Raw genomic sequence first — 8246 nt, 5'->3', positions numbered from 1 at the left:
TATATAAGGATTAATGGCCCTGTTGCTATTTGAGTTTGACGCCATGGGTTTAGACAACTCTCTTAAGACTAGAAAACGTAGACCGAGGCCTCACAGGAGGCAGCTAGGCAGTGCCTGGAGTCAGGAAGACCTGAGTTCAAATATGATCTCAGACAAGGTGTGACTCCAGGCAAGTCACTTAGCCTCTGTCTGACTCAGTTTCCTCACTTGTGAAATGTGAATAATAATTACACCTACCTCACTGGGTTCTTGTGAGCGTCCATATTTGAGAGGCGCTCAGTACAGTGCCTGGCATATAATAGGTGCTTAATAAATGCTGGTTCCCTTCCCTTGGAGCCAACAAACCTGGTTTAAATTCAGCTTTCAGGCTCACTAGATACCAAAGCCAAGTCACTTCACCTTACTGTTCCTCAGCTACCCCTCTTCCCACTTTAGAAAAGCACTTGAGCACTAGAGAGGTTCCCCTGGGTCACAAAGCCAATTAGTGTCAAAGACAGCACTCTATCCACAATGCCACACTGCCTCTCATTTGTTCATCTATAAGACAGAAACAACAATACTTGTACCACCTATCTAGCAGGGTTATTGAAAAAGTGCTTTGTCACCCTAAAAACATTACAGAAATGGGCAGTAGCATTATTTTACTGTAGGGGGATAGCAGTAGACTAGGGATTTTTTAAAATTAGATTTGTGATTTCACTGGTGTAGAGAGTTCCTGGTGAGGGAAAAGACTCTTGCAGAATGTGAGATTTGAGGTGAATTTTGAGAGAAGCCAAGTACTCAAGGAGATGGAGATAAGGAGGGAGATAACTTCCTTCCCTAGTCTGGAAATCCCTTCTCTAGTTAACTACTGCTCTCTATTAAATGCCCAGCAGGTGGCTCTCCTGGCACTGGAAAAAAATTTCCCTACTAGCCCTGGACAGGACCATTCCAAAAGAGTATTGAGTTTTTGCAGAGCTGCATTCTCTGCTAATCATTTCTCAACTGAATTTTTATTGCAATTTATGCAAATTTCAAAGGGAACAGAACCTGCCAAGCCAACTCAATACTCTAAGTTACAAGGCAATCCTTAGGCCGTGTTACAGTAAATGGAAGATGAGGAAATAAAGCATTTTGATTTAAAGGGCTCCTCTTTTATTCTCCCTCTAAGGCAGCTATCACACTAGTATCTAGGGCCCTTGGAGAGTGATGAAAAGACACAGGGAAGACTAGTTCCCAGGAATCCCTGATTAACAATTCTTACAAAAAGACTCTAAAACCGCCTAAATACAATGGAGTCAGGTTTAAAGGGAACTGTCTAAGGTCCCAGGGGGTTAGTTACTATCTTAACTCCCAAAGGGAGAAATTCTGACCCACCAAAACAGTTTTGCAAGGTCATAAAAGCAAAGGACTCATCTAAAGTTTCAGCAGCCTAGCCCAGAGAGTCACAAACTGCCTAGTGAGGTGGGTATAAGGCTGAGAATGAAGGTAGGAGTCACTTATAGACCTAAGGAGAGAAGGAAACAAAACTGAGAAAATTAAGAATGAAAAGAATTCAGGCTTTGATTGCCTTAGGCTCATAAATCTATAGATCAGACAGCTAGCTAGCTAGATCGTAGTTAAGTGTATGCATGTATATATACATATACATATATACATATATATACATATATACATATATATATACATATATATGTGTATATATATATATACATACAGAGAGAGAGAGAGAGAAACTATTGTACAGTTGTGTTGGACTCTGTAAATCCATTTGGGATTTCCTTGGCAAAGATAGTAGAATTGTTTGCCATTTCCTTCTCCAGCTCATTTCATAGTTGAGGAAACTGAGGCAAACAGAGTTTAAGTGAGTTGCCCGGGATCACATAGCTAGTAGATGTCTGAGGCCACATACGAACTCAGTTCTTCCTGACTCAGGCCTGGCACTCTATGCACTATGGCGCCACCTAGCTGCCCATATGCCTTTGTTAGTCCCATCTATTTGAGAGTGAATTACTTACTATAGGGAACTTTCAGGTTAGTAACTCTTTCCACTAATGCAGGTCGGTACCTTCTCTGAAATGTATAATCCATACTGACAGCCTCGGCATCATCCTCAGTTCCTCGCTGTGATTCACCCTTCATTTCTATATGTTTCCAAGTTCTGTAGATTTTTACCTTTGAAATATCTTTCTATAAGTACTTTCTCTCCTCTGACGCAGCCATGACCCAGGTGTCGTATTATGCAGTGGCCTTCTAGTTGGTCTCCCTCCCTTAAGTCTCTCCCCACTCCAGTTCATCTTCCAGTCAGCTACCAAAATGGTCAGTCCAAAGAGCCAGTGTGACCATGTCACTCTCTACTCAATAAACTCCACTAACTCCCCATTATCTCCAGGATCTCGTCCCTTTCCTACTGGTCTTCTTATACTTTTCTATGCCTGTTGTTCAATTCAGTGACACTGGCTCCTTGTGGTCCCATGAACAAGATACTCCATGTCCAAACATGGTGCCTGTTAGTGAAAAGGCACCCCTAGAACGCCTTCTCTCTTTGTCACTACCAGCCGTCCTCCCTGGATTCCTCTTCAAGTCTCAGCTAAAGACTCACCTTCTGTGAGAAGTCTTTCCTGCTCCCCCTCAGTGCTAGTGGCTTCCCTCCAAAAGGATTGCCACTTTACCCTCTATATTTGTTGTTTGTTCCTACTGGTTTACACGTTGAGGCAAAGACTACTTTTGTCTTTTTTTTTGGTAACCTATCACTTGGCACGTTGTTGTTCAGTTGTTTTTTTTTCAGTCATGTCTGATTCTTTGTGATTGCATTTGGGGTTTTCTTGGCAAAGATACTGGAATGGTTTGCCATTTCCTTCTCCAGTTCATTTTACACATGAGGAAACTGAGGCAAACAGGGTTAAGTGTCTGAGGCTGGATTTGAACTCACGTCTTCCTGCCTCTAGGCCTAGTGCTGTACCACCTAGCTGCCTGGAATATAGTAAGCACTTAATAAATGTTTTTTTTGCCTTGATTTGATTTACAGCCTTAAGAGAGTTTATAGATAAGGAAACTGAAACTCAGAGATGTTAAGTGACTTGCCCATGGAAGCCCAGTCAGTATATGTGAATATGTAAGTCAGAACTTAAACTTTTGGTCTTCCTGCATTTGAGGCTAGCCTATTATGATTGGGGAAGAAATGTCAACACCTTAAGAGTCCTAAGGCTTAGAGAATTACATGATATGATATGATATGACATGATATGATATAACATAACATAATATAATAGTCAGAGAGATTAAGTGCTATGGTCATGATTAAGAAGCAGGGATAGGCTCTGAATTCTCCCCCATTAGACTATTAGCTCCTTGAAAGCAGGGTATGTTTTGTCTGGCTTTATATTTCCAGGGACTAGCGCACAGTAGATGCCATGACAGAAATTGTCTGGGGATTTGTTGATAGGTACAATGACCCATCACAACCATCAAAGAAGCAGAGATGTGGAGAAACTGGTTTATAATATATGCAGAGCATAGACTCAGCATAGACACTGTATACAGTGAGCCCAGAGCAACAGTTTCAGCAATCCTATGTAAATTTTAGTTACATAGTTAGGCACAGTGGAATTTTGCAGAAGGCGGGGAGGGGGTGGGGAAGTAATGATTTACATATCAAAGAACAAGTAGCAGAAGGGGAAGATCTAGATCAGGTAAAACAGTAAACTAGTCGCCAAACACTGCGCATACAGCTGGAATTTGCAAACTCACCATTTAGTCCTGAGCTAAGGCTGATATTTCAGCTTGATTTTGCAGACCCTAGATAATTAATGGAGATTAAAAAGGAAAGCCAAAAAAATAGTCTTATCATAGTGCTTAATAAATATTAGTTGATTGCTGCATTGATTGAATATAGGTCTTTCTCAATTCAGGCCCAGCACGTTTATCCACAGCTCCAGTCTTCCTCTCCATTGGTGAAAACGTTTGCCTTCTAGGCCTGACTGCTTGCTGAGGACCTAAAGCCATCCCCTCAGCAGAGAATTGCAGGCTTATGACAGTGGCAATCAAAGCTTGCTCTGTGGAGTTAGGGACCACAGGGCCTGCAGTCAGAAGGACCTGAATTTCAGACACTTGCTATCTATGTGACTTTACTTCTCTTGTTCTGTAAAAGGTAGATAACAATAATGGTACCCATCTCGTTGGGCTATTGTGTGATTTAGATAAGATAATATATCTAAAGATCTTTAGGAGCCTTGAAGAACTATTGTTACTACACCAGGCAGTTAAAATCTTTAGTAAAAGAAACATCTTAGACACCTGAAAGAATTGCTAAAATGTGTATTGAACCTGAGGGAGAGGGGTCCTTGTCTCTTTGGGAAGAGCTCTGAGTTCAGTAGGAAGAAACATTCTACATAAATCAGGGCTAGATGAAAGAGCTTCAAATAGAGGAAGATGGCAGGCCTGCTTCTGAGACAGTCGTGATGGCATAAAATTAGAGTATGTCACTGACATGGCGTGATGCTAAAGTATGTGGGGACATCTTGTAACTGGTTCTAGGTGGCTACAGAAGCATCCAAAAGGCTTGTCAGCCTCAGCAACTGCCCCAGTTGGTCATTCTGCTTCCTGAGAGCAGTGAAGGGAGTGAAGCCTCCAGCTTGTGAGTTTCAAAGGTCAGGAGGACCCCTGAGCATCCTCGTTTTCCAGGGGTTAGTTTTGCAGCTTGTACAACATCTGTTCCCTGAGACCCAAAGACTGACCTTCAGGAATGACCTTTGGGACCCCAAACCAATAGGAACTGAGACAAGGCCTCTTGGCCAGTGGTGATAGTGTTGGATAATGAAGTGGGTGGGACCAATGCTGTGTAGGAATTGAATTAAAATTTAAGCATACCTTGAGATTGAGTGGAGGGGAAGTACACATGCCCTAGAAGCACTGGGAGAAAGTTTGTGCTTTTTTCTTACTATATCTTTTTGTTTGTTTTTAATAAAATTTTATATTTTTTATAATGTATGACCATAATAAGCATTGAATTAATTTTCAGTGATTATGGTTGTACCCAAAGTTTCAGATGTTTTCTGTAAAATACATATATATATATATATATATATATATATATATATATATATTATATATATATAAATAAATGCATGATTTATTGTTGTTATTATTTTTAAAACAGTATTTTATTTTTTCCAATTACATGTAAAGACTATTTTTAACATTCATTTCTGAAAGAATTCTGAGTTCCAAATTTTCTCCTTCCCTCCTTAAGAGAGTAAGTGATTTGCTTGTTATATATTTGGAATAAATATCCTTTTGTAAAAGCAACTCAATGTGAAATGGTTAGATGGAACTGAATCCTAGTTGTAGACCCCTATCAGATGGGGGAACATAGCTGGTAAGGATCTAACCCCATAGGAAGACCCCCAAACCTCAGGGTATCCTAGAGTCCTCTGGGCAGATTTAGCAGCCTAGTTCTAAGAGAGTGAGCCAAAGTGAGCGTACTCCTTCCTATGCGTGTTTGCATTCAATCATTTTCAGTCTTGTTTGACTCTCTGTGACCCCATTTAGGGTTTTCTTGGCAAAAATACTGGAGTTCATGGGGATGAGATCTGAACCCCTAAAAGGAAAAGACCATGTCTTTGGGATCTGGACCCTAAAAAGGAAAAGCCCTAGACTTTCCCACGTAGTCAAGTCTCTGGCATTTTTCTGAGGCTATAGTCCACTCAACTGGCCTTTCATTGTGGCTACACCCAAACTCCCAGTTCTGTTCTGTTACCTCCTGATTGCCCCTGGCCACTTTCCACCCTGAATTTTATCTAGACTTCATTTTCCCTTGGCCTTGTGGTCCAGGTCTCTGGCATTCTGTTACCTCACAGTCACTTCAGTTTACTGACCACTCTCAATCCAGATCCTTCCTAGACCCCTCCTCATAGTCATCTCAGAGTACCTGGCCACTCCTAGATACCTCCTTAGGCTTTTTGTATATAAGATCCACCTTGTCTGCCAATTCAGATTCTTAAAATCTGGCCAATGGCTCAGATTCAATCAATCCTGTTTGTCAATGTGAGCATCACAAATGTTCAGATTCTTTAAGAGTCTGGCCAATATGGTAGATCTTTAATAAACCTCATATTTGACTAAAAAAAGTTTTAGGTCAAATTCATGCAGGCAGGACCCATGTGTCACTATTTTGGGGTCCCAACACCCCTGAACCCAAAATCTCAACAGAGTGGCTTGCCATTTTCTTCTCCAGCTCCCTCTTATATAGTGATTAATAATAATTAAAGGTGGTTGGGCATTTCCAGCTGGTGTACTAGTCTTAGTCCACAGGCTGATTTTGGACACTGGTATGGTCAAAGATAGGAAGTAAGGTCCAGTAGAAAAAAGTACCAGACCTGGACCAGTGGTGTGCCAGTAAGTGTTTTATCAGTTGGATCTCAAAAGAAAAAGGGGGGGGCATCTAGGTGGTGCAGTGGATACAGCATCAGTCCCGGAGTCAGGAGGACCTGAGTTCAAATCTGGCCTCAGACCAAACACTTGACACTTACTAGCTGTGTGACCCTGGGCAAGTCACTTAACCCCAATTGCCTTAAAAAAAAAGCACTTAAATTTAATCTGTACAATTAACATTTTCTCCATCACTTCCTTGAGTCTACACCAGTTGCAAGATTTCTGAGGTGTAAATGCTCACACTAAAAATTTAACAATTGTTCTGGGAACTTGGTTGGAGCACAACCCTGAGGCCTCAGGAGACCTGTCTCTGTCATTTATTAACTGTGCTCATGGATAAGTCACCTCTCTGAACATCAATTTCCTTTTCTAATGAAAAGAATACCTGTAGTAGCAGTCTCACCAGGCTGTGGTGAGAGTCAAAGGATATAAGGTATTGTATATTAGGTAAAAGTCAGCCATTGTTATCATTAGATTCACACCTGCTGCTGGCTAAGATGGGTGATATTGGCCAAATCTCTTACCTTTGATGGACCCATTTTCACCCACAAATGGAGGGAAATGGACTAAAGCTTAAGTCTAGTTTAAATAGAAAGGATCCCTGATGGCCCACAGTGACTCATAAAATGTCCCATTAACATTATTTACTTATTTTGTTAAACATTTCCCCATTGTAACTGGGAAATTACATTAATTAATTAAATTCAAATGTATTTTAATCTGGTCTGGTCTGCACTGGAGTTTTGTGTTTGTAGCCTATGGGCAGGGAGTTTGACAACTGTGGACTAAATGATTTCTAAGATTCCTTCCAGCTCTAACATTCAATGAAAATATTCACTTTATCTGGCCATCCAGGTGATAGATAGTGGATAGAGTAGATACAGCACTAAGCCTAGAGTCAGGAAGACTTGAGTTCAGATTTGATCTTAGGCACTTCCTAGCTGCGTGACCCTAGGCAAGTCACTTAATCTCTTTTTGCCTCCATTTCCTTATCAGTAAAATGGGGATGATAATGGTAGCATCTGCCTCCCAAAGTTGTAAGGATTGTTGTTCAGGAGAACAAACCCCCAAATCTGAAATAGTTTTAGAAATAAGATGATCAGATTATTTATTAATCTGAAATTGCTTTAGAAAGAAATTTATTTTTTTAATTTTTTTCATTAATTTATTTTGATTCATCAACAGTCACTTCAATATGCTTTTGAGTTTAAAATTTTTCTCCCTCTTCCTCCCCCCTACCCTCCCAAAGATGGGGCACAATCTAATATAGGTTATACATTTACATTCCTATTAAACATATTTTCACATTAGTGAAGTTGTAAGTAAAAATTAGGACCAATAGGAGGAACCATCAGAAAGAGGAAACAAAACTCAACAGAAGAGGAAAAAAAAGATAGCGATTCAACTTTCACAGTTATGATTACTGTCTGTGTCTTTTTCTCCATCCTTTTTTCCCCCCTGTTTATGCTTTTCTTTCTCCTTTCTCCTTTCTCCTCTCTCTAGTGTTTTGCTTTTGACCACCACCTCCTTCAGTCTCTTCTCCCTTCTATTATCCCTTTTCCCTTTCTTCCCCTTTGCCCTTACTGCTTCTTCCCTCCCTTCTATCCCTCCTCTCTTTTCTTTCCCCTTTTCCCTCCTACTGCCTATAGGGCAAGTTAGATTTCTATACCTAACTGATTATGTTATTCCCTTCTTGAGCCAAATCTGATGAGAGTAAGGTTCAAACAATGCTCACCCCGTCCCTTCTTTCCCTCTGCTGTAATATGATTTTCTGTCTTTTCTTGTAATGTAATTAACCCTTGTCTGCCTCCTCCTTTCTCAGTCCATTTTCTAAG

This window comes from Phascolarctos cinereus, unplaced genomic scaffold (genome assembly GCF_003287225.1).
Source record: "Phascolarctos cinereus isolate Bilbo 61053 unplaced genomic scaffold, phaCin_HiC Scaffold_5;HRSCAF=322, whole genome shotgun sequence".
Taxonomy (NCBI): domain Eukaryota; kingdom Metazoa; phylum Chordata; class Mammalia; order Diprotodontia; family Phascolarctidae; genus Phascolarctos; species Phascolarctos cinereus.
Note: the sequence above shows the minus strand (reverse complement) of the source record.